The following is a 26,085-nucleotide window of genomic DNA, read 5'->3' on the forward strand; positions in this document are numbered from 1 at the left end:
TATTCTGGAGGCTATCAGCCTCCAGAAATCCAAATGACAGGACAGGAGTTGGGGCTGGACAGGTCTGTGTTCCCGGGAATGAGCCAGGACCTGGGAGTCATATATCCTCCCAATCCTGCATTGACACTTGGACCTCCATCTTCTCTCTGACACTGGGAAAATTACTTGGTCCTTGTATTAGTTTCCTAAGTTGCCAAAATACCACAGACTATGTGGCTTAAGCAACAGGCGTTTATCTTTTCACAGTTCCAAGATCAAGATGTTGACAGGTATGGTTTCTCCTGAGGTCTCTCTCCTTAGTTTCTGGATGGTGCCCTTCACGTGGCCCTTCCTCTGTGTTTACGCATCCCTGGTGTCTCTTCCTCTTCTTCTTCTTCTTTTTTTTCTAATTTTTCAAATTGTTTATTTTAGAGAGAGAGAGAGAAAGCACACGCAGGGGAGACCGATGAAGCAAAAGAGAGAGAGAATCCCAAGCAGGTTCCACCCTCAGTGCAGAGCCTGATGGGGACTGGATCCCACAACCCTGGGATCATAACCTGAGCCAAATTCAAGAGTCGGCCGTTGTGGTGCCTGGGTAGCTCAGTCGGTTAAGCATCCAACTCTTGGTTTCGGCTCAGGTCATGATCTTATGGTTTGTGGGATCGAGCCCTCCATTGGCCTTTGAGCTGACAGTGAGGAGCTCGTTTGGGATTCTCTCTCTCGCTCTCTCTCTGCCCCTTCCCCACTCACACATGTTCTCTCTCCCCCTCTCTCTCTCTCAAAATAAACACATAGATTTAAGAGAAAGAAAGAGTTGGATGCTCAACCGACTGAACCACCCAAGCACCCCTCTTCTTATAAGGATAGCAGCCATTTTGGATAAGGACTCCCCTGTACAACCTCCAAATACAGCATTAGGGCTTCAATATATGAATTTGTAGGGGACACAATTCATACCTTCAAAGCATGGGCTTTACCATTGTGTAAATAATTGAAATCAATTTGAGAAATTTATAAAAAAAAAAAAACACGAAAGGAAAATCTCAGTCCTCTACCATGCCACTGGTAATTGTGTTCAGTCAGCCCAGATGGTGAGACATGGCAGAAAAAACTGTGCCCCCAGGGCCGGGAGAACATAGCTTTCAGTTTCGAAGCCAACCCCACAGTCCTTTTATTTCTCTGGCCCAGGAGTTTCTGATGAAGATCAAAAGGGAAAATATGTTTGAAACGCTTTGAAATGATAAAGCACTATAAAAAGCAAGCTGTCACCATTACTGCCTTTCTTGTCCGTAGGAGGCAATGTGAGCTAAGCTGTGTAGTTACCAATTTTGTCACCAAACGTCACCTACTTGCGTGCTGATTTCCACCGTTTGCCACTGAATTAATAATGAATCAGCTCGCCTGAGAGCGACAGAAAACCCCAAATCACAGTTGCTTAACCAGATAGACAAATTGAAGAAGTAAGCAATCTGCTTCAAGAAGTCTTCAGGGACCAGTCCTTATGGTCCAACATGGAGGCATCAGAATTCCCAACACCAGGACGCAAGAGGAATGATGAAGAAGAGACAAGAGAAGCGGTGGTGAGCTACAGAGTCTTCACAGCATCCATCCCATTGGCCAGAAGTTAGCCACGTGGCCACACGTGACTGCCAGGGAGGTCAGCAAATGTAATCATTGTGCTGAGTGACTATGTCCTCGGATAAAAGTCTTACCACTAGGAAAGATGAGAAAAACACATATTGCCAGGAACTAAGAGTCTCTGCCTTATAATATGCTTCTCAGAGTCTCTGGACTTAGGTAGTTACACAACCCAATCAACAGGAAGCTTTGGAAAAGTCGAGAAATAGACAGTGGTGTCCCCTTATCCACAGGGGATATGTTCCAAGACCCCCAGTGGATTCCTGAACTGCTGGTAGCATCCAACCCTATGCATACTATGTTTTTTTTCTTGGACATACATACCTATGATAAGGTTTAATTTATAAATTAGGCACAGTTGGGGCGCCTGGGTGGCTTAGTCGGTTAAGCGGCCGACTTCGGCTCAGGTCATGATCTCGCGGTCCGCGAGTTCGAGCCCCGCGTCGGGCTCTGTGCTGATGGCTCGGAGCCTGGAGCCTGCTTCGGATTCTGGGTCTCCCTCTCTCTCTGCCCCTCCCCCGTTCATGCTCTGTCTCTCTCTGTCTCAAAAATAAATAAACATTAAAAAAATAATAATAATAAAATAAATAAATAAGGCACAGTAAGAGATTAATAACACAAACATTGATCAAGGGGCACGTGGGTGGCTCAGTTGCTTAAGCATCTGACTCTACTGTCTCACGGGGGTTTGAGCCCCGTGTCCCACTCTGCGCTGACCACACGGAGCCGGCTTGGGATTCTCCATCTCTCCTTCTCTCTCTGCCCCTTCCCTGTTCTCGCTCTGTCTCTCTCAGAGTAGATAGACTGTTAAAAAAAGTGACCCCAAATGATTGATCGGCTACCGCTCAAGGCCTAGATGGCTGTTGGTGGTGGGTTGTCCTTAGGTTTCAATTTCGTCAACTTGAGCCATTTACAGGCTTGGATTTTGGTTTGCTTACGTGGGTCACCCTGGCATTAAGAGCCACCTGGGTCTGATGGCCTCCTTGTTTAATTCATTTCACAGCTATTATTATTCGTATTACTATCAGTAACAGTTTGTTTATACAGTGATACAGAAGTCAAGAAAAATGGGTCATTTATTTATTCAGCACCTACCCCGTGGTAGCCACCGTCCCAGGCCTCAGAAATATCTAAGGAACTGAACAGGTTCCTGCCGGCCTGGAGTTCACGTTCCAGCGGGGGACACGGGCGAGAAACACACGGATGGACGAAATGCAAGGAGGATACGGGAAAATGGTCAGAAAAACAGTTCCTACTGTCTCATTGTGTGACAGACACTGTGCTAAGGGTTTTCCATGCATTTGCCTATTTAATCCTAAGGACAACTCTAGGAGGTAGATTATTAGTAGCCCCATTTTACAGCAAAGACACTGAGACTCAGAGAAATGATGGTGCCGGTAAATGGCAGAAACAAGCCTGATTTCCTAGCGGCTAGGTTTTGCTGCCTGCCTTTCTTGCGGTGGTGGTGGCTGTTGTTTGCTATCATTTTAAAAATACAGCCTCCAGCGGAGGGGAGTAGAATCGTATAAATCAAGGAATCTTTAAAATCCGCTCTTTATAGTAATTTATTGCGCTCATGCTCTTAAAGAATATTCCTGAAAGCACGCTTTATCTAAATTACGTCTCTTCCTGAGAAAACAACTTCATCGGCTTCTGTGTCCCCGAAGTCAAAGGCTCTGAGTCAGGCTGTGCTAATGGCTGCTTGAACCAGAGGTCTGTTTAATTTATTTTTCTCCTGACCTGAGGTTCTTGGGCGGAGAACTTGAGAAATCTCAGATCTCACATGTTGGGAACTTCTCTGCTGGGAGCTGGGAAACACAAGGAAGCACAGCTGACCACTGAGATTTTGGGCGAATGCATCCAGAGACCTTCATAAGGCTACAAACGTGCACATCTTCACTCCAGCAAAACAGTCCCCATTGAATGTCCTCAGGCACAGTATGGACCACTGGCTAAAATAGCATCATCTTTTTTTTTTTTTTTTTTTTAATTTATTTAAGCAATCCGTATACCAAACATGGGGCTCGAACTCATGACCCTGAGATCAAAAGTCACATGCTCTTCTGAGCCAGCCTGACGCCCCTGAAATATCATCATGGTGGACAAGGCCATGTCATGTCTACATGGAACACAGCGCACCTGCTCTCAGTGAGCAAAGTACAAATTTGTAGCTCAACGAAGTCAACGAAGCACGACAGGACATTTACATTTGAGCCCCTGATGAAAAGTTGAAACTGTTAATGCTACAGTGTCAAGAATACGATATATTAATTACCTGCGACTGCGTAAGAAACGACTCCAAGGCATAGTAGCTTCAAACAAACCAAAGCAAACCAAAAATTATCTGTCATTACTCTTGGTTTCCGTGGGTTAGGAATTCAGACAGGGCACGCAGCAGGGATAATCGGCCTCTGCTCCTATGTCTCAGCTGGAAGACTGGAAAGCCTGTGGGTCGAAATCATCTGACTGTCTGTTCATTCTCATGTCTGAGGCCTCATGACCATGAGGATGGCTGTTGGTGGGTGGCGGTGAGGGGGAAAGGATGTTGGTCAGAACATCCACACTTGGTCTCTGTATGTAGCTTGGGCTTCCTCGCAAAATGGTGGTTGGGTTCCAAGGACAAGCATCTCCGACCGCCCAGATACAAGGTGTTGGGGGAAACTTTGCTTCCTCTGGTAGGAGAGACAGTCCCATTGTAGGAAGAGCATATGAGATGGGATACATATGCAGGTGTGGCTATCTCTGGAAAATATAATCTGCCATAGATGCAAATACTTACTGAGTAAATCTCTGAGTGCTAAATACGTGGTCTCAAAGTTATAATCCAACTGACGAAATAAGACACAGAATCATAGAACTCTTTGGCTTAATGACACCTAAGATCCATTAGCTCTATGCTTCTTAGCTGTTTGTATATCACCAGTGGGATCAGAGGTGCTCTGTGTAGCTCACGGACTTTCTTGATGATTAGTAAGCATTTGTATCCCTTGGATCCCCGTGTGCCACACACCGGTGAGGCGTGTCCTCTGCTGACACCGCCCTCTATGGGTCACCCGCCCGTGGCTCTTTAGTCTGCTTTTGGAGAAGTCCTGTGCTGTGGCTGTCCAGACCTAATTTTAAGCTCCAGCTCAGCTCCTCACCAGTTGTGCGATCTTGGGCAAGTTAGCTAATCTCTCCAAGATTCCGTCTCTTCTTATAAAACGGAGTGATTGACCTGGCCAAGAAAATGGATTCAAAATCTTTGATATAAGGTAAAAGGATGACTGCACATCCTTTCAATAGCATAGGGGAGCAGTGTCCAGCCCAAGGTCCTCCCAAATTTTATTTAATTCTTTAGGAGATGTACTGTTGTTTGTGGTGCTATCTGCTGATAACGAATGCCCAAGTTCTCCGAAGCTACACGTTAACTTGTAGATTTCCAAGACTTGTAGATTTCCAAGACGAGGGAGGATAACTCCAGAGGTTATAGCTTTCTTGGCCCATAGGCCACTAACCAGTTTAGTCTGTAGCTTTGAACATTTATTTTAGGATGTCTTTCCTGACAGACTACTCAGACATCTGTTCATCGAATTCTCCTTTGAATCGGCTTTACCATCCTCCTAGCACCCTCGTGAATTCGCTACATAAATAATTGACACGTGTTCGTTCTATATTTGTCTGAGAGTCGGGTTTTTAGCTTTTTGAAAATTATACTCTGATAGCCCCAAGTCCTATGCGCCATGGAAAAGAAAGTAATTAGCGTCCTAGCTGTTCACTGGAGGAAGAGATCTGAGGAGAGCCAAAAGGACTTTATAGCAAAGACTTTTTATAGAAAGACTTTTGAGAAGATCTTGCTGGATGTGAATTGTTTCAGGACGGGGAGGGCTGGGAGGTCCTCTGGGCAGCAGGGCCAATAAGTGGCGAAGGAACAAACCAGAAAGAGGGGTAATAAGTATCATTTTGAAGTCACCTCACGAAAGACTATCGATAACCTCACCATTTCACCCACTGTAAATTATTAAGACGAAAACCAGCAGTCGTTATGTATTTCAATTGTATTCGGTCTGCTTTCGCATTTTTCTTCTCTTGTTTTTTCACCATAGAGGAAGCAGCAGTACGGTTGTTTCAGTTCATAGTTAAGTCTTGCTCTGTCTGCACAAGCCTGCGTGGGTGGCCTTTCCTGAGGTTAGTTTAGAAAGGAAACGAAATAGTGCTCTGGGTCATAAAGTTTTAATTCCCGCCCACCCCCCCACCCCCCGGGGCTCTGCAGAGCAATCCAGTATGAAAAGCCTGTGTGGGTGCAGGGGGGTTTCGGATTATTAGCTGGACTTGTAACGCATACAAAAAAGAAGTCACTTTCTGCCTTTGACGTCTTTCTTTAAAACTCATGAATTTTTTATTCTCTAAATTAAAGAATGATCAAGTACAACGCTTGGAAGCAGCCAAGGCAACCCCTTGCAGAAAGAACGCCACGGAAAAGGGAGCCCTGTTTAGAAATACAGACTTTAATTTCACGTCCTTTATACACTCCTTATTCATGCTGCTGGCATCTCGGCTTTCAGACACTGCTTCCTTCTTCGTACTGTAGTGAACGATATAGGACGTTACCTTTTGCTGTTTCACCCCTTTTTAAGCGCACGATTAGTGGCGTTAAGCACACACGTGGCATTCACATCCTTGTGCAAACTGTCACCGCCGTCCGTCTGCAGAAATTTTTTTAAGAAAAAAAAATGTTTTATTTATTTTTGAGTGTGAGAGTGTGTGCTGGGGAGAGACAGAGAGGAGAACAGAAGATCTGAAGCGGGTTCTGCGCGGACAGCAGCAAACCCGATGTGGGGCTTGAACTCACAAACTGTGCGATCATGACCCGAGCCCATGTCGGGCGCTCAACCGACTGAGACACCCAGGTGCCCCCAGAGCCCTCTTTATCTTGCACAGCTGACACTCTCCACCTGTTAAACCATGCCCCCCACCGTTCTCTCCTCCCACCCCCAGCCCCTGGCAACCACCCTTCTACCTGCTGTCTCTATAAATCTGACCACTTTAGGGGCGCCTGGGTGGCTCAGTCGGTTGAGCGAATGACTTCGGCTCAGGCCACGATCTCACGGTCTGTGAGTTCGAGACCCGCATTGGGCTCTGTGCTGACAGCTCAGAGTCTGGAGCCCGCTTTGGGTTCTGTGTCTCTCTCTCCCTCTCTGCCCCTCTCCAGCTCACGCTCTCTCTCTCTCTGTCAAAAATAAATACACATTAAAAAAAATTTATAGGGGCGCCTGGGTGGCGCAGTCCGTTAAGCGTCCGACTTCAGCCAGGTCACGATCTCGCGGTCCGTGAGTTCGAGCCCCGCGTCGGGCTCTGGGCTGATGGCTCAGAGCCTGGAGCCTGTTTCCGATTCTGTGTCTCCCTCTCTCTCTGCCCCTCCCCCGTTCATGCTCTGTCTCTCTCTGTCCCAAAAATAAATAAACATTGAAAAAAAAAATTAAAAAAAAAAATTTATAAAAAAATTTTTAAAAATCTGACCGTTTTAGGGACTTCGTGTAAGTGGAATTATACAATATCTGTCCTTTAGTAAGTGGCTTATCTCACAAAGCTGCAGCGTCTGTCAGAATTTCCCTCCTGTTTAAGGCTGAATAATATTCCACTGTGTGTGTGTGCCACATTTTGTTTATCCTTCCATCTGTCCGTGGGCACTTGAGTTGTTTCCACCTTTCAGCTGCTGCGAATAATGCTGCTGTGAGCACGGGCGTGCAACTATCTGCACCCTGCTTTTTATGTGCCCACTTTTAAAAAATGATCGGCGTGGCCCAGGAGATTGAGGCGTGTTCAGTACGCCCTCCGTCTCGCAAGGGACTTCTGCCACTGCTTTGTCCAGTCCAAATCCTAATCAGACTCCTAAGCATTTTCAGGAAGAGCAAAGTCCTAAGCTGTGATAGCATTTCAGTATTGAATCGCTATTTCCCCCAGATCCAATATCCATGGGCATAAGTGGCTGGGGGCTCAGGGGTTATTTCCCAACTTCCCACACCCTCCCTGGTGTGAGCCCCAGCTGCCCCTGACCGCAGGAGGTGGGCCGATGATGAAGCCAAACCAACCAGATTATGTTTCTAGAAGTCTGAAAAAAATCACGTGATGGCAAGATCTCCAATAGAAACTCCTTATGAGCCTTTGGCACGGTGTTCCCCAGATCGGTCCTGGCTCCTGCTTTCAACTCTGTGAGCAGTTCGGTGTCACTGAAACAACCCCCCCCCCCCCACCTTTTGGCCTTCAGTTCATGAGTCAATTTCTAGTGCTATCAAACAACCTCGACTGATAAACTATTCAAAGACTAATGATGCTTGAATTTCTTCAGGAAATAGAGGAATACCATAAAACTCAATCTGACATGGACATGACCTGTTTTATTACGGTCCATTTCTTTCAGCATTGTCTTGACAGCTATTTTAAAAACATGTCATAGCCAAAGGAAAATCTTTCTCTGTTTCCCCCTGTATCTATCTGCACATCTCTTTCTTGGTGTTTGTCTCTGGCTCTCTCTGTGTCTATCTGTCTGTCTGTCTCTCAAAGGAGGAGGAGAAAGCAGGAGAGACGAATGTTACAGGCGAGAATCTTCAACCATCTAAAAATGTGGAAACTTTCGGGACGCCTGGGTGGCTCAGTCGTTTAAGCGTCCAACTTCAGCTCAGGTCGTGATCGCTCAGTTCGTGAGTTCAAGCCCCGCGACGGGCTCTGTGTTGACGGCTTGGAGCCTGGAGCCTGCTTTGGATTCTGTGTCTCCCTCTCTCTCTGTTCCTCCCCTGCTCAGGCTCTGTCTCTCTCTCTCAAAAATAAATCAAGATTAAAAAAAAATAATAAAAAGAAAAACGTGGAAGCTTCCCAAAGGGCTCCTGTTCTTTGCTCCTAGAAACACAAGCCTTTGCACAAGGGTGTTTCTGTTTCAGGGCTTCATTTACTGTCTTCTGTCATCTCCTCAAAGAGAAGATCCACTGGGGCTGGAGAGTGAGTCCCATCAGAGAGAGAATAATTGTGTCTGCATTTTCCATGATTTGCTTTTGTGTTTTGTTTTTTTTTTAAATACGAGAATTCCTCTAGAGTCAGAACTTCTTCAAGTGCTCTAAAAACCTTCCCTTTTTTGAGCCGTAGCTCTCTGTGAGCCCTTTCTTCTAAAGAGCCGTTTCACAAAGCATTTTAAAATGTGGTGTTGGCCTCTTTTTTCCCCGAGCCACATCAAAGAGCACATATTGTTTCCTTTCTGAGAACAAAACTCTTTAATGGCAAGAAAGAACAAGAAACCGAGCCGCCAACCATCCATATCAGGAAAGGCACTGGTAACCCTAACTACGGAAAAGATCTGCACCCCCAATCTGTACTCACTTTTTGAAATTTAAGCCTGAGTATAGTAGTTACGCCCTGGTGTATATGGCTCTAAAATGCAATCACACTTTTCCACTTTAAAAACTCTTTGTGAACCTGGTTTAATAATTAATCCTCACAGGGCAGCTAGCTAGTGATACCTACCAAATATTTAGGATGAAGTCTTCAGTAAAATCATGCGCAGCAAAATCACAAATATGTAGCAAAATGGTGAATATCCTTGTGTTTTGACTCAGCAGTGTCACTTGTAGGGCTTTATCCTGCACATATAAGGTATATGTCATTTGCAATATATGTGATATATATGCATCTGCACAAAATGATAAGTGTAAAATGTTATTCATTACAGCACTGTTGTAAGAGCAAAATATTGGAAACAACCTGATACTCATAAATGCCCTCGTATTCCAGCTATCCAGTGGAATGCCCTTTAAAGAAAAAGCATTCAAGGGCACCCTGGGTGGCTCAGTCGGTTAAGCGTCCGACTCTTGGCTTCGGCTCAGGTCACGATCTCAGGGTTCATGAGTTCTCACAGTTTGTGACTTCGAGCCCCTCATCGGGCTCTGTGCTGACAGTGTTGAGCCTGCTTGGAATTCTCTCTCTCCTTCTCTCTCTCTGCCCCTACCTCCACTCACTCTCTGTCTCTCTCCCAAAGTAAATAAACAAACTTAAAAAATAAAATAGGGGCGCCCGGGTGGTTCAGTCAGTTAAGTGTCCGACTTTGGCTCAGGTCATGATCTCATGGTTTGTGGGTTCCAGGCCCGTGTCAGGCTCTGTGCTGACAGCTCAGAGCCTGGAGCCTGCTTCGGATTCTGTGCCTCCCTCTCTCTCTGCTCCTCCCCTGCTCGTGCTCTCTCAAAAACAAATAAATATTTAGAACATTGTAAATATAAAAAAATTAAAAAGGGAATTCCTACAGACTAGTGTGGACAGATCTAGAAGACATATTGTTAGACAAAAAAGTCTGCTGCAGAATAAAGTGTAGGCAGTCCTTCTTGATTCGGGATGCACACCTGGGGAGTTTTTAAAAATACTGATGGCTCAGTCCCTCCCCTAGAGATTCTGATTTAAAGCTTTCTGAAAAGCTTCCCCAAATGGTTTTTCCCCCTACATGATTTTAACGTTTATTTATTTTTGGGACAGAGAGAGACAGAGCATGAACGGGGCAGGGGCAGAGAGAGAGGGAGACACAGAATCGGAAACAGGCTCCAGGCTCTGAGCCATCAGCCCAGAGCCTGACGCGGGGCTCGAACTCACGGACCGCGAGATCGTGACCTGGCTGAAGCCGGACGCTTAACCGCCTGCGCCACCCAGGCGCCCCCCCCCACATGATTTTAATGTACAGCCAAGGTTGAGAAAAGGTGGGATGTGGTGTGCTTCCGTTTGCTTAAAAAAGAAGAAAGTATGGATTTCCCTTTATAAGCTAAGATGATCTGTAGCAGGAAACCCAAGAGAATAGTCAATGTTTATATTGAGGATGGGAACCGGATAGAACTTTTCATTTGTATCCCTTTCAACCATTTGAATTTTACATCTTGTGAGCACATTACCTATTTAAAAACATATAAATGAAATCAAACTTTAGAAATACTCTTCATAGGGGCACCGGGGTGGCTTGGTCGGTTAAGCATCCAACTTCGGCTCAGGTCACGATCCCGCAGTTCGTGAGTTCGAGCCCCATGTCGGGCTCTGTGCTGACAGCTCAGAGCCTGGAGCCTGCTTTGGATTCTGCGTCTCTCTCTCTCTCTCTCTCTCTCTGTCCGTCTCTCTGCCCCTCCTCTGCTCACGCTCTCTCTCTCTCTCAAAAATGAATACACTTAAAAAAAAATACTCCTCATAAAAACTACTTTGGAAAGAACAGGTGGGAACACTGAGCAAAATGATCTCCTCTTCTCCTTTTTCTTACACCCAAGGGCCAATGTTGTTTAAGAGGAAGATGTACTAAGGAGGCAACTGTGAAAAGGATCAAAACATTAGTTTTCAGGCTGGCCCATCCTTTCTGCTTAGCCCAGAAATGGAGCTGTCATTCTGCCTGTGGGGGAGGTAAGAAAGGCAAGAGTTCATATCAACTGTTGAAAATAAAATATGTGTCTGTCTGTCGTGCATCCATCTATCCATCCATCCATCCATCCATCCACCTATCCATCCATCCATCCATCCATCCATCCATCCATCTATCCATCCACCTATCCATCCATCCATCCATCCATCCATCCATCCATCCACCTATCCATCCATCCATCCATCCATCCATCTATCCATCCATCCATCCATCCATCTATCCATCCAACCTTCCATCCATCCACCCACCTATCCATCCATCCATCCATCCATCCATCCATCCATCCATCCACCTATCCATCCATCCATCCATCCATCCACCTATCCATCTATCCATCCATCCATCCACCTATCCATCCATCCATCCATCCATCTATCCATCCATCCATCCATCCATCCATCCATCCATCCACTTCTTCAGTAATATGTTGAGCACTTATCGTGTGGCAGGCACAGTGCCCCTGCTCTTAAGGAGTTTAGTCAGGCTGGGGAAAAAGAAATTTTAACCAAGAAGAATAGTAATAATCCAAAGTGATGCTGTCTACAGTAGAGATACATGCATAATATTTTGCTTTTGAAACACTTGGGATCCCCTGCACCTTGTGAAGACGGAAAAGTGGAAAAACTCATGGGAAGGGAATTTCAAGTTTACTGACACCATGTCTTTTCCTACCTGGGACAGGTACAAAGGGGCTTGGTACATGTAAGAAGGGGCATGGGTGTTCTTTCTGCCTCAAAATGTCTTTCCAACTCATTAATTAGACTTTCACACGCTGAAAGGATCTCTAGGTTCATAAACATGAATTGGATTAAGTTTGGTTAATCAGTGGTTCCGATACAATTTCCTCTTATCTATTTTTTCAGGTAATCTAAATTTAGATGCTTAATCTGTATTGTATTCTCAATAATTCATTTCAATTTAATAAACAGTTCCTGAATGCCTCCCTATTCAAGACATTGGGATACAAAGACACTGTCTTATAGCGGGAAAGTCAGGCCGTTCACCGGGATCTGGTGTGTCGCATATGACCCTGTACATGTCTACGTGCCTGCTCTGCCCACAGCCTCCTTCTGAGCAAGCAGCCAGTTGTTGTTTTTTTTTTAATTTTTTTCTTTTAATGTTTTATTTATTTTTGAGACAGAGAGAGACAGAGCATGAACAGGGGAGGGGCAGAGAGAGAGGGAGACACAGAATCAGAAGCAGGCTGCAGGCTCTGAGCCATCAGCCCAGAGCCCGATGCGGGGCTTGAACTCACGGACCGCGAGATCGTGACCTGAGCTGAAGTCGGCCGCTTAACCGACTGCGCCACCCAGGCGTCCCACAAGCAGCCAGTTCTTAATGCAAAGACTGCCCAAGACAGGAATAAATACACTGGGGATCCTGAGGAGGGAGTGATCAATTCAGGGCTGGGAGAGAGCCTGGGGACAGGCTGGTATGGGGCCAACCAAGGTGGTATTTGAATTTGGACTTGGGTGAGAATGAGGAAGAACGAGAAGCTTTGGGGAGAATTTGGGGCTATGCCAGTCCCTGGAGTATTGGGTTATGAAAGGAACCATGGATATCACATAAAGGGGGTGTGGGGGATGTACATGCAATGAGCTGGGAGAATAGGTTGGGGTCAGATGGCAAGGTGAATTTGGACTTGTTCCACTGCAGTGAGGGCTCACCAATGCTTGGGAGTCATGGGACTTGGGTTTGAGGCCACGGTGCCTGCACGACAATGGTTGGTACAGGGCTGGTGCGGAGGCCCCACCTGCTTTGTAAGGAGCCTGTTAATTCTTTTATGTTTTGTTTTTGTTTTTGTTTTAATTTTTTTTTCAACGTTTTTATTTATTTGTGGGACAGAGAGAGACAGAGCATGAACGGGGGAGGGGCAGAGAGAGAGGGAGACACAGAATCGGAAACAGGCTCCAGGCTCTGAGCCATCAGCCCAGAGCCTGACGCGGGGCTCGAACCCACGGACCGCGAGATCGTGACCTGGATGAAGTCGGACGCTCAACCGACTGCGCCACCCAGGCGCCCCTTGTTTTTGTTTTTAATATTTATTTTTGAGAGAGAGAGACAGAGCACAAGAGGGGGAGGGACAGAGAGACAGGGAGACACAGAATCTGAAGCAGACCTCAGGCTCTGAGCTGTCGGCACAGAGCCCGACGCGGGGCTCGAACCCATGAACCGTGAGATCATGACCCGAGTCAAAGTCGGACGCTTAACTGACTGAGCCACCCAGGCGCCCCTAGGAGCCTGAAAATTCTTAACACCGCACCCCACTGGAGCCCGCTTGCCTCGCTGCTTTCTCCACTTGCTGTAGATTTAGAACATAAAACAACAGATGTGAAAGGAAATGCTGACCTTGCTAGATGCAGGAAACTAGGGAGGAGACAGAGGAATACCGGTCACCGGACAAAGAAGTGGACAGGCAGGCAGGGTGAGTGCCTTTGGTAACACATCGAACCGACTTTCAGAACCGCCTGTATTTCAGCCCAGCCGACCATGCTGACCCCCGGGAGATGTTTAGGTCATGATCGCTATGCTCTGTTTAAGAGAGCAGGAGCACGCATCACGTTTGAGAAAATCTCCCTTGTGAACAAATATTTCCAAGCTTTGAGACGTACAGGGATAGAGAAAAAAAAAAATTAAAAACTTTTTTCTTGTGGTAGAATAAACGTACCATTTACCATTTTCACCATTCCAAGTGTATATAGTTCAGCAGCCTTAGGTACGTTCGCGATGGTGCATGACCATCGCCGCTATATTTCCAGAACCCTTTGGTCGTCCCGAACAGGAAGTCTGCACCTTTCCGTTTTCGTCTCTCGTCAGCGTCTGGCATCCAGCATTCCACGTTCTGTCTCTATGAATCTATTTTATGTAAATGGAATCTAATGTATTTGTCCTTTTGTGACTGGCTGGTTTCACTTAGCACGATGTCGTGGAGGTTCACTCAGGTGTCCGAGTTGCCTTCCTTGTGGAGGCCGAATGATGATAGACACCCCATTTGTCCATTTGTCCATCCGTGGACACTTGGGTTGCTTTTACTTGTTGGGTCTTGTGAATAATGCTGCTATAAACAAATATCTCTCTGCGTCTCTACTTTCAATTTTTGCGGGTGCGTACCCAGAAGCGGGATTGCTGGCTATGTGACTATGCTGTTTTTAGCGGTTTTTTTTGGAATTTTTTTAACGTCTATTTATTACTGAGAGACAGAGTATGAGCAGGGGAGGGGCAGAAAGAGGGGGAGACACAGAATCCGAAGCAGGCTCCAGGCTCCGAGCTATCAGCACAGAGCCTCATGCGGGGCTCGAACTCACTGTGAGATCGTGACCTGAGCCTAACCGACTAAGCCACCCAGGTGCGCGCCCCGATATTTTTAGTTTTTAGAAACCGCCATACCCTCTAAAAATAATTCTTTTTTTCTTTACTCAACTTCTCCCCATCCTTTAAGGTCCTAGTCAAACTTTACCTATTCCAGGAAGTCCTCACTTTCTCCTGCCCTCTTTCTCCTTGCACATTGTGGGCCACACGATTTGGCAGCTCATTAATTTGTCCCCTGTGGTCCCCTGGTCTCGCTCTCCCTGTGGTCGTTGTTTAGCCCAGATTGGATTGTAAGTTCCCCATGTGCAGATCATGTCTTGCCCAGGATCGTTCTCATTACTCATTGCAGATAACCCAGAGAAGAGGGGTATGGCAGAGACTCTGGAAAAATCAGTGACTGATTGTTTGAAGTACCTTTAGACGGAAGCACAGTGCCATAAATCTCCATCCTCGGGTTTTGGGGGATTTGGTAAACAGCAAAGCTGGTTTGGAATAGAACCCAGAAGGAATCCCCACAGAAGGTGGGGGTATAAATGGCAGGGGGTGAGACCAAAAGCTCGGGGTTGGGTTGGCTTTGGCATTGAGGATTAATGAAACAAAAATGAGTTAAACTTGGCCTTCTTGCCTACTAGAGTGGCTTCGTGCCCTTGGACAAATTATTTAACTTCTCTGAGTCTTAGTTGCCCCTCACGAAAATGAGATTGATACAGTGTCACTTTACAAGCTCTTGACGAAGCTGACCTAGACAATGTCCGGAGTCAGAAAATACTGGTCACCTACCCCCCCTTCTTCACAGATTCTTCTGGACTGAAGTAGTGATTACAGGTCTTGGCCTTCCTTCTCTTTCTTTCTCACTTTGTGGGGGTGGGGCGGAGAGCGTTGCTGGTGTTTTAAAAACATAGATGGTGCTACTATTCAGGGGCGACGGGGCCAAAAGATGAGGAGACAACTGGCATTAAAGAGACAGCCACTTGCAAATTCCCCAGAAACAGGAGGGACGCTGCACCACCAGGACCGGGCAGGAGGCGTGAAGGGCAAGGTGAAAGCATGGAGGAGAGCCTTTACTGGGGTTTTTCTGGAAGGGATGAGCCAGGCGGTGTACGCAGTGTGGACAGGTTTAGGAATGGCGAGTTTGAGCGCTTCCACAGGCTCTGGAGCACAGAGGTTGTCGCCAGCGGTTTGGTGCCCGGGCCCTGGGACACTTGGGTGGAGGAGTGTCGTCTTCGGGAGCGCAAGCGCCATACAGAGGGGTGCTTTGGAATCCAGACTCTGGTTTGGTTAGTTTGCATGTGAAAGGAGTGCTCCCTGGAGGGTAGTTTGCTCTCCTTCAGGATTGGCTAGACCCCCGGTGAGCAAGTCCCCGGATGCTAGAACATCAAGAATTTGGAAAATGAGAATGTATACTGTAATGCAGTTGGTGAGTGGGGGGGGGGGGGGGGCCAACACACTGGCTCTCAAATACAAAAGGCCTGATTCCTATGCTCCCGGGACCTTTGGCCCAAACCTGCCTTTATGGCCAAGGAACCACTTAATCTATGGGGCTGAGAATAATAGTCATTAGGAAAATAGCCTCGCTTTGCCCCAATTCCCCAAGGATTCTGACTTTCCTAGGCCCTATCAACTGTCTCCTCTCTGCTTTCCTTGCCCAGAAAGGTTTTAACTAAAGATAAATATCTCTGAGAGGTTAAGAAAATGACCTCGACGGAAAGAAAGTGAAAGCCTCCCTGGAAAATTTCAAGGCAGGATGCTTGTCTTTCAAAGAGAAAACTTCAAAAACAACAACAACAACAAAAAAACCAAAAAAACAAAAAAAGCAAAAAAATAAAAAAAAAAAACCAAGAACGCTAATAAATATCATAATAAAACCTATTTCCAAATGAGAATTGCCACTCAGCTGTAAAATGTCGCTGACGCTTCATCTTGCAACAAGACTTTGGAAAAATAAACCTCACTCCAAATTAGAACGCCTGCAAATGTAGTCATTTCTACCTAAGAGGCTTTGTGTCCAAACATGTCATTCGAGAGCCTAGGCAGACAAAGGAGAATGCCCTTGGAAACAAGACTGCCATTCAGCCGGGCAGCCCCCGGGCATTGGATTTCCTCCCTGGGCTCAATAACATTTTCAGCCACATTAGGCACCAGCTCCAAACCTGGTGGGAAGCAAATTTAAAGTGTCTCTTTTAGTGAAAAACAATGAGAATGCTGTATTTCACAAAAGAAAGGAATCCTATCGCTCTTGGAATGGCAGACCTGGCGTCTTAACGATTACATTTGACAGTAGCCTGTACTCCTAGATGTTGAATTTATAGACGCCTTTGGGCTGCCAGAGCTATCCCTAAGGGGAATGTTCCAGAGACTCCCCTGAGCACCAGTTCGTCAGTAGCCCAGGAGCAGACGCTTATCTATTCATCTTTGTATTCCCAGGGACGAGCGATGAAAAAAACGAATGATCCGATAACCGAACAGCAGCCCCACGGTACCGATAGTGTACGATTAGAAAAGCATCCGCCAATTCATTCATTCACTCACTCATTTCTTCCGTGAACACACAGCTGCCACCAGGTGCCTGGGATAGAGCGAGCGAGGCCTGTGGTGAGAAAAAGAAATAGAGGCATCTGGCGGGGGGGGGCGGGGGGGGGTGGGAGATGCCCTTACCTTCAAATGGAGGGAGAGGAAAGACTTTGCACAGGTGCAGAAGAGAGGAGAAGGGATGGAACCCTGGTGCAGGATAGAAAACATGACACGGGGAAAAAGGGTATCAGGTCGGGATGCATGGAGACCTCTGCTCAGAAACACACAAGCCAAAAAACCTAGGAAAAGTTTTACTATTAAGCAAGGGCCCCATTCCAAGGCAGGTCCAAGCGCACACCCAAGGGTATGTGGCTGGGGAGGAGAAATGGACATTTATTTATTTACTTATTTTTTTTCAACGTTTTTTATTTATTTTTGGGACAGAGAGAGACAGAGCATGAACGGGGGAGGGGCAGAGAGAGAGGGAGACACAGAATCGGAAACAGGCTCCAGGCTCCGAGCCATCAGCCCAGAGCCCGACGTGGGGCTCGAACTCCCGGACCGCGAGATCGTGAGCTGGCTGAAGTCGGACGCTTAACCGACTGCGCCACCCAGGCGCCCCGAGAAATGGACATTTAAAAATTAAAAAAAATTTTTTTTTCAAGTGACTTTCATGCCCAATGTGGTGCTCGAACTCACAACCCTGAGATGAAGAGTCATGGGCTCTACTGACTAAGCCAGCCAGGTGGCCCTGAGATGGGCATCCTTGAAAGCTGAAAGACCATTGACCAGCCTGTCTCAATTTAAGAGAGAGAAATGTCCGAGTGTGTCTGATGGGTGTGTGGGTAAGGTAAACTCTGGATTTGTAGAAGTGATCATCTGTGGTCTGGGACATATTCAGCTCCTGTCACTGTGTATGTGAGATGCCCAAACTAGGATCATGGTGCCCAGCTAGGTCCACAGCCATCAGCAGGTCAGGAGGCCAGGTCAGGGTTTGTCTGGCCAAGGTGGGGAGGGGGGATGGTGGCCAGAGGTGCACAGGTGAGATCCTTCTACCTCCTCCTTGCATGTATTCTGAGACCCTTGTGTTAAGAATTGTAAAAGGTCCCCCCCCCCCCACCACTTCCTGTCCTTACTCCAGGGTCTGGGAATAAGACAAGATTCCATGCCCTGATTATGGGGGGGTGGGGGTGGGACGGGATGGGAAGGGATTTTGCAGGTGTCATTAAGGTTACTAATCAGTTGATTTAGAGTTAATCAAAAGGGAGACAATCTGGATGGACCAAGCCCCTTAAAAGCAGAGAGTTTTACCTGGCTGATAGCAAAAGGGGAAGTCAGAGAAACAGAAACCATAAGAAGGGTTTGATGAACCTTTGCAAGCTGGAAGATGGAGGGGATCATGTGCAAGGACCAGAGTAGAGTCTAGGCGCTCAGAGTGACCCCTAACGGACAGCCAGCAAGGTAATGGGAACTTTAGCTTTCCGGCTGCACGGAGCTGAATGTTGGCAGCAACCTCAACGAACTTGGAAATCTTTCCTTCCTCAGAGCCCAGCCCAGCCCAACCCACATCTTGTTTTCAGCCTTGTGAGACCTAGGGCAGAGAGCTCAGCTAAGCCTAAGCTACCGAATTGAGTTAATAAATAAGGCGTGGTTTTAATTGGCTACATCTGTAACACTTGTTACCCAAGATTCACTACGGAGATGGTCCGAGAAGAGGGCAGTGTGTGAGGGCAGTGATGCTACATAGAGTCAGTAATGAGCTGGGCGGCTCCAGCTGTAACAAACCCCACCATCTAGATGATCCTGGGGCCCCCAGGCGCTCTCTGGAGGGACAGGTATGCACAGCCGCCTCGCTTTTTGACATCCGAATCAATAGAAAAGGAATCAAGAAGTGAAAATTTCCTTAAGGAGAAGAGATGCGGCTATCATGCCCCCTTGCTGCTGAAAATTAATGGGCTGTCCTCTCCAGTGTTTATCATAGGTGCTACTCGTAGACTCTATCTGTTTTGCTGTAAAAAATGCGGCTACTGCCCAGTTATCCGAAATTCTGTTTCCTTCCCACAGTAATTAACAAAAAGGCAGCACGTTAAAAATCAAAGGCATGGGGGCGCCTGGGTGGCGCAGTCGGTTAAGCGTCCGACTTCAGCCAGGTCACGATCTCGCGGTCCGTGAGTTCGAGCCCCGCGTCGGGCTCCGGGCCGATGGCTCAGAGCCTGGAGCCTGTTTCCGATTCTCTGTCTCCCTCTCTCTCTGCCCCTCCCCCGTTCATGCTCTGTCTCTCTCTGTCCCAAAAATAAATAAACGTTGAAAAAATCAAAGGCATGTTTGGGAACCCAGGGGAGATGAAACTTCCAGCCAGCTGAGGCAGGCTCTCTCTTGGGAACAGAAGAATTCCTCTTTTTTTTTTCTTTTTGTCTCTGCAGACTCTTCCCCAGCACCCTTGGTGGATGGGGATGTCAGCGAGGGGAAATACACCGACTGCAGACTTCTGCCTTCTCTGAAGGGTGAGAGGTGGGGAGGGCAGAGATGGGTGGGGGTTGGGCCGTGGCACGTGGGGAGAGGGAAGGGGACTTCGCGATTAAGTGTGGCCCTGAGAGGTCCCCAGAAGCATCACTTTCCAAGGGAGTCATTTGCGTCCTTCCAGTCAGCTCCTCCAAAGACCTCGGTAAAAGGCGGGCAAAGACACCTACTGGCTTCTGCCGGGTAATTTGCCGCGTTAACACTTTGCTTTTACCATGACGGTGCATATCTCCTTCAGAGTCGCAGGACATTCGCCCTCTTCCTTCCCAATCTAAGAGATCATGGTAAAGGACCGGAGACCTCGGACCACGAAGAAATAAACAACAATCTCTGTTGTTGCCTGCAGGCAAGTTTCCTCGTCGTGGTCTGCCATGACTTGTCCCTGACCACCTGTTTGGTTTCATATTTGGAATTCTTCCCTACGTACTGCCTCCTGTAAGCCACTCCGGACTGTTTTCTGCCTCCTAGACACCCTGTACCTGCACTTCTGTCTAGAAGCTTCTGGGCACCTCCTCCTCCCTCTTCCAGGAAAATTCCTGCTTATCCTCCAAGTGTCAGTGCGAACCCTAGCACCATTAAACTTTCCATGATCCTCTCCAACACGCTGGGGCTGGTTTCTCCACGCTCTCACCAACTCTTGATGGCCGTGTTGGGTCGTAATTGCCGGTTTGCCTGAAAGTCTCTGCCTCAGACTCAACTACCCCAGGGGGAGATCCCGTTTTGTTTGTTTTCATATTTGTATCGCTAACGTTATTATCCTTCTCTGGGAAACAAGCACGGACTGGCTACAGGGCTTAGGGACTGTGACGCAGGTGACATTTGTAACTAGCCCATCCACCCTAGGTGTTCACGGAATGTTGGAAAGCAAGGGATCCTGCTGAGAAAAACGCAGAGGCTTCGGAGCGAAGTCACCCCCGAAATGCTAACATACCTGCGGGGGAGCATTTATTTGTGGCTGAAATAAAACAATAAGACTTTGGAAAGTCCTTGTGAGACACTGAGCTATTGAGAATTTTGACTTGATGATCTGTTAGGGACGAAAAGAGTCAGTAGAGACCAGTTGCCTCTCGGCGCTGGTAACCACTCGCCTGCGGTCCCATTGAGTTCAAGTGCTGCCCCCTTCAGGCAGGGCAAGCAGTTACATGGTTGGGGCTTCTTTCCCCGCATCAGCAAGCGAACCATCACGACCCAAAATGCAAGGACCGTTTGCTTGCTAAGTCACAGCTCCTGTGCTCATCGATGACAAGCAAATGAATAATGTGATGGGGTGCCACTTTCTTTTTTGGTTTAACTCAACAGTGGAAAGAATAGGAGATCAGAAGACTCCAAATCAGAATCAGAAGACCCCGAAATTCCTGCCTTGCTCTGCCACTCTCTGCTAGCGTGACCTTGAGCTCTTAGTTTCTCAGTGGTGTCATCCTCAAAATGGGGGTATGACAATGACAGCGGTAATGGCCTCACAGGGCCGTAGAGACTGTCAAGTGAGATACGTTAGATATCTGCTAAAAGAGAATCGTCTTAAATGGTAAAATAATGACTTTCATAGCTATGAAATAGACGTGCGTCAAAAGATTCCATTTAACTCATCCACTGTCAGTGTGGACGTCAGTAAGATGTTGAAACCGATTCGGATGGGGATTTGACTCACAGAGATGTTTGTTCTCCACAGCACACGATTCCTCCGCGCTGCCATGAATGGGATTCTGCGCATCCCTACGGACGGGAAAATTGTCGTGTCAGTTTTCCACAACTTAACTTCTTTCCCTATGGATTTGTTACATAGCTTAGGCAGTCAGAAAGAATCCAAGGTGCACATCCCCACAGTCTGATAATTCCTGGAAGGTCCACTGGAAAGCCCTCGGCACTCTATTACAAGGACACCAGGATTCTCTTCAGCAGATTTGCTCTGACACCCAGTAGCTGGGTATTCCTACCCCTGGATAAGCCTGTCTTGTCCTCTTCCTCCTTGACCATCACTTCATACCTCGATACTACCCCTCCCACCCGACCCTCTCCACTTGACCAGATCCCAGCCCATTTTCACCATCGTCCTTCCTCCTTAAGGAACCTTCTCTTCCAAGACCCATTCTCCTTTCTTTAATTTTCCTTTCTTCTGTGTTTTCTTTTTCGGTTTTATTTTTTTCTTAATTGAAAAAATTGTTTTTTCAACGTTTATTCATTTTTGACACAGATAGAGCATGAATGGGGTGGGGGGGGGTGGGCAGAGAGAGAGGGTGACAGAATCCGAGGCAGGCTCCAGGCTCTGAGCTGTCAGCACAGGGCTCGAACCCACGAATTATGAGGTCCTGACCTGAGCCGAAGTTGGATGCTTAACTGACTGAGCCATCCAGGTGCCCCTCTTTCTTGGTTTTAAATCTTTATTTATTTTTGAGAGAGAGAGAGAGAGAGAGAGAGAGAGAGAGAGAGAGAGAGAGAGAGAATATCCCAGGACTCCATCCCACAACTGTGAGATCCTGACCTGAGGTGAAATCAAGAGTTGGATGCTCGGGCGCCTGGGTGGCGCAGTCGGTTAAGCGTCCGACTTCAGCCAGGTCACGATCTCGCGGTCCGTGAGTTCGAGCCCCGCATCAGGCTCTGGGCTGATGGCTCAGAGCCTGGAGCCTGCTTCCGATTCTGTGTCTCCCTCTCTCTCTGCTCCTCCCCCGTTCATGCTCTGTCTCTCTCTGTCCCAAAAATAAAATAAACGTTAAAAAAAAAAAAAAAAAAAGAGTTGGATGCTCAACTGACTGAGGAACCCAGGCACTCCTCTTCTGTATTTTCAATGATTCCCCTCCTTCTTCTCCATCCCTCCTGCCCCATGGCTTAGAAACATTTTAAATACCTCTTAATTTATAGTTGTAGTGTTTTTTGTTTTTGTATGTTTTTATGCAATCTCTACATCCAACATGGGGCTCGAACTCACAACCCTGAGGTCAAGAGTCAGACGAAATCCCTCTTAATTTAAAAACAAACAAAAATATGACATTGTTCACCTATATGCAGTAACGCTGTGTAACAAAAGAACACTTGACATTTTGATGGCTTACAGTACAAATCAACCAACTTTTTCCTTAAAGGGCCAGATAGTAAACAGACTGTGTGGACCACATACGGTTTCTGTTCCTAAGCACTTTGTTGTTCTTTACAACTCCTAAAAAATGTAAAAGTCAGTCTTAGCTTGTGGAGCAAACGAAAACAGACTGGGGGCCGATTTGTGGATTCCTGGCTTAGAGAAGCAAGGCTTTATTTTTCATTCACATCTCTGAGGCAGAAAATAATACCTGCCCCTCTCCCCACTGACTTTGGGAGCCATGTGCTTGTTTGGCTGGTGGAATGTTAGAAGTGTGGCATCGGGAGAACATGCCTGGGGCACCTGCTGGTCCAAGAAAAATGAAAGATGTGTGGATCAGACCTGGACCCAGACCCCAGCCTGGAACCATGGCAGGCTGGGCCCAGCTTCGATCCGCCAAAGCTCAGCCGACCCGTGTGCTGTGCAGTGTGGATGGTTGACTACTCAAGCGTGAACTGCCTAAGCACGGGAGCTGGTAACGGCCGTTGTCTGTGTTTTGCTGATGAAAACCCTAGACTCGTGTTCCTCCACGTGTGATCGGAGACTATCTGCATGCAAGGTGCGATCAGAATCACCGGGTGTAGGAGCGCCTGGGTGGCGCAGTCGGTTAAGCGTCCGACTTCAGCCAGGTCACGATCTCGCGGTCCGGGAGTTCGAGCCCCGCGTCAGGCTCTGGGCTGATGGCCCCGAGCCCAGAGCCCGGAGCCTGCTTCCGATTCTGTGTCTCCCTCTCTCTCTGCCCCTCCCCAGTTCATGCTCTGTGTCTCTCTGTCCCAAAAATAAATAAACGTTGAAAAAAAAAAATTAAAAAAAAAAAAATCACCGGGTGTAATTGCTAAGTGTCAGTTTGGGGCCTCACTTAGAGGGATGAATTTGAAATATCTGGGAGGGAAGACTATAATACTGTGCTTTATTTCTCAGTTCCCCGGGGAGTTTGGGAAGCCTGTCTCAGACTTTCTACGAGAGTTCTTTAGGGTAGGTTGGCAATAGCAACATTTTTTTTTTAAATTTTTTTACATGTTTATTTATTTTTGAGAGAGAGAGAGAGAGAGAGCATGAGTTGGGGAGGAGCAGAGAGAGGGAGACACAGAATCCGAAGCAGGCTCCAGGCTCTGAGGTGTGAGCACGGAGCCGGCCCCAGGGCTCGAACCTGCCAACTGTGAGATCATGCCCTGAGCCGAAGTCGGACGCTTAACCGACTGAGCCACCCAGGCGCCCCGTAATAGCAACTTTTGTTGGGTACCTGTTGCCATGCACCGGGCCCTCTGCATATACACATGACCTTATTCCTTAAACCCTGGAACGACCCCTCTGTGAGGTAGGTTTGACTCTCCCCATGTTACAGTGGAGGAAACTAAGACTAGAGAGGGTCAGTAATGAAGCTACGATCACGTGTCTATCAGGGAGGCGGGTCAGGCTCACCGAGATGCTTCCGTGCTCCACGCGGCCCGCTGGCATAATTACTTCGTTTGGTTTACAGCTTCAGTTTGACTTGACTTTGGCACTTATGCAAATCAGCTTGTGCCGTCAGCCCTTGAGGTCAAAAAAAAAAAAGGGAAGTGAGGCCAAGAGAAGACCACGTCAAGGGAAGGAGGGGAGGATGATACCGAGAGAGGCTCGGTCTGTGGGCTCTTGTTGGTCAAGGGCAAGGGGAGGAGCCAGGGTTTGGTCGAGCTCCGTTTGGGCGGATAGGCCCTTTCTGGCTCCTGAGGTCGGAGAGAAAGGAGGCGGAGAGGGGGAAAGGGGGCAAGGAAAGGGAGCCGGGCCGTGGGGTTGAGTGGTCACACCTGGAATGCTTCACCAGCCGGAGCCAGAACCCTTTGGGCAAAGCAAACATCCGCCTGGGTGGACCATTCCCTGACAATGGCCTGGAGGAGGGTGCTTCCAATGCTGTCGGTCAGGCCGCCTCTCCAGACTCGGGCTCAGTAGGTCCGACTGACACGTAGGGACCTTCCTGTTCAGCGAGCTTCCCGAGTCTGACGCTGGTTCCTTCTAACCACAATTTGAAAAAACACTGAACTAAAGAAATGATTCATGAACATTCGGTTTCCTCGTCTATACACGGGTGGTGTAATTCTAAAATGCAGAAAAATAGAAGGAAAAAAAAAAAAATCACTCGAAGTCCCACCCGTCAGGGGTACGACTACCAACATTTTGACGTGTCATCTTTGACTTTGCTCCCGTGTGTATCTCCTACATAGTTGGGGCCATACAGTAGCTGTAGCTTGTGTTCGGCACTTAACAATATCTCTTATACACTCTTCCATATCAACAGATATAAATTTACGTCCTGGTTATGGTAGATTTTCAGGTATCAGTGGAGACACTTGTTTTGGGGGGGATGGTCTGGGATCTTTTACCTCCTTTCAGCTTGTGTGATCTAGCAAACACCCACTACCCTTGGGTAAAGCCAGCATTGGGGTTCATTTTCTGAACCTCAGTGCCCTGCGTTTAGCTACACTTTACAAAGAACCCTGCCTGGGCCGGGAAGTGGGGACCGAGGGGTTGGTTCTGGGCGGAGGAGCAACCTTTACCGGCTTTGGGGCAAGCGTTCTGGGACTTGAGGAAGCAGTCAGGGGAATTTTCAGCCTCTGACGCTAATCCTGAGTGTTTCCGGCTCTGAAGGCACCATCAGTCTGTGAGATGTGCGGCTTTGGGTTACGCGGAATGTCCGTCCCGAGTGCCACCCCACCCCCACCCACGGCAGCCCCACCGGGATTGGGTTCGGGAGGACTCAGGGATGGAAACAGTGGGCCAAGTGAAACCGGAGCAGGCCGCCTTTGAACTGCCGAGATGGCCTCCCCCAGGGTCTCTCTCCTCCCCCAGGGCCTCTCTCTCCCCAGGGCCCCCACAACAATGCAAAGTTCAAATCTATGGTTACTCGGAAGCACATTTGGGAACAATCAGGGGGCCCCTGACCTCTGACATGTGACCCCAGGCCTGCCCTCCCTGTCACCGAGACCTGGCTTGAGGCCTTGGAACCAAAGGAAAAAAAAAAATGTGTGGCAGAGGCCCTTTTTTTGAGAAGAAATGAACTTAAAAATACTTAAAATGAACTTAAGTTTCTGTAGTGAAGTTACAAAAAAAAAAAAGTAATAGGAATAATTGGCTTCAGTCTGAGAGATAAACAAACAACAAAGCAAATCCTTTAACCTCCTGTTTGAGGCTGTAAAGAGGCTGCGTTTGTATTTTCCTGGTGCTTTTATGACCTAGGGGCCCGGCCTCTGGACTGGGCCAGCACAAAGCCGGGCTAATCACAGAGCAGTTTCGGAAATGAGGGTCTAGAATGGAATTTCCTCCACACGCCCTCCAGTCTGCAGCCTCCTCCCTGAACTTCCCCCTGTGGAAGGTTCTGGGCCGGGCTCTGCACTGGGCTGGAGAACAAAGGGACTGTTTCTCTGAATTTTCCCTGGAGCCTAGGGAGTCTGGTGTTGTACAAAAATTCAGTAAAAGCGGCTCTTAGGTTCCCTTCTCAGCACTGGGGCTGTCAGGAGAAAATAAATCAAGTGTTGCACGTTTATGGCACTTAACTCCGCGGACATCTCTGGTGGGCGGAATGCAAAAATGTATCTTGTAGCCGGGAGCCTGGCCCTCAAAGGGCTTACTGTGTAGCTGGAATGTCCTCACTAACCGGAACCCAGGGGAAAAG

The 26,085-nt window shown here is 47.7% G+C and overlaps 1 long non-coding RNA gene across 1 annotated transcript; it reads right to left on the reverse strand.

Moving 5' to 3' along the window:
- Nucleotides 1-5,978: 5,978 nt before the first annotated feature.
- On the reverse strand, nt 5,979-25,453 carry LOC121032872 (uncharacterized). The gene is made up of 5 exons (XR_005791568.1): nt 24,224-25,453; nt 23,859-23,969; nt 21,015-21,079; nt 9,109-9,224; nt 5,979-6,178 (listed from the first exon to the last, which is right to left on the reverse strand). It is a non-coding gene; the product is annotated as an uncharacterized LOC121032872 (long non-coding RNA).
- Nucleotides 25,454-26,085: the final 632 nt, after the last annotated feature.

This window comes from Herpailurus yagouaroundi, unplaced genomic scaffold (assembly GCF_014898765.1).
Source record: "Herpailurus yagouaroundi ecotype Mexico unplaced genomic scaffold, PumYag 142, whole genome shotgun sequence".
Taxonomy (NCBI): domain Eukaryota; kingdom Metazoa; phylum Chordata; class Mammalia; order Carnivora; family Felidae; genus Herpailurus; species Herpailurus yagouaroundi.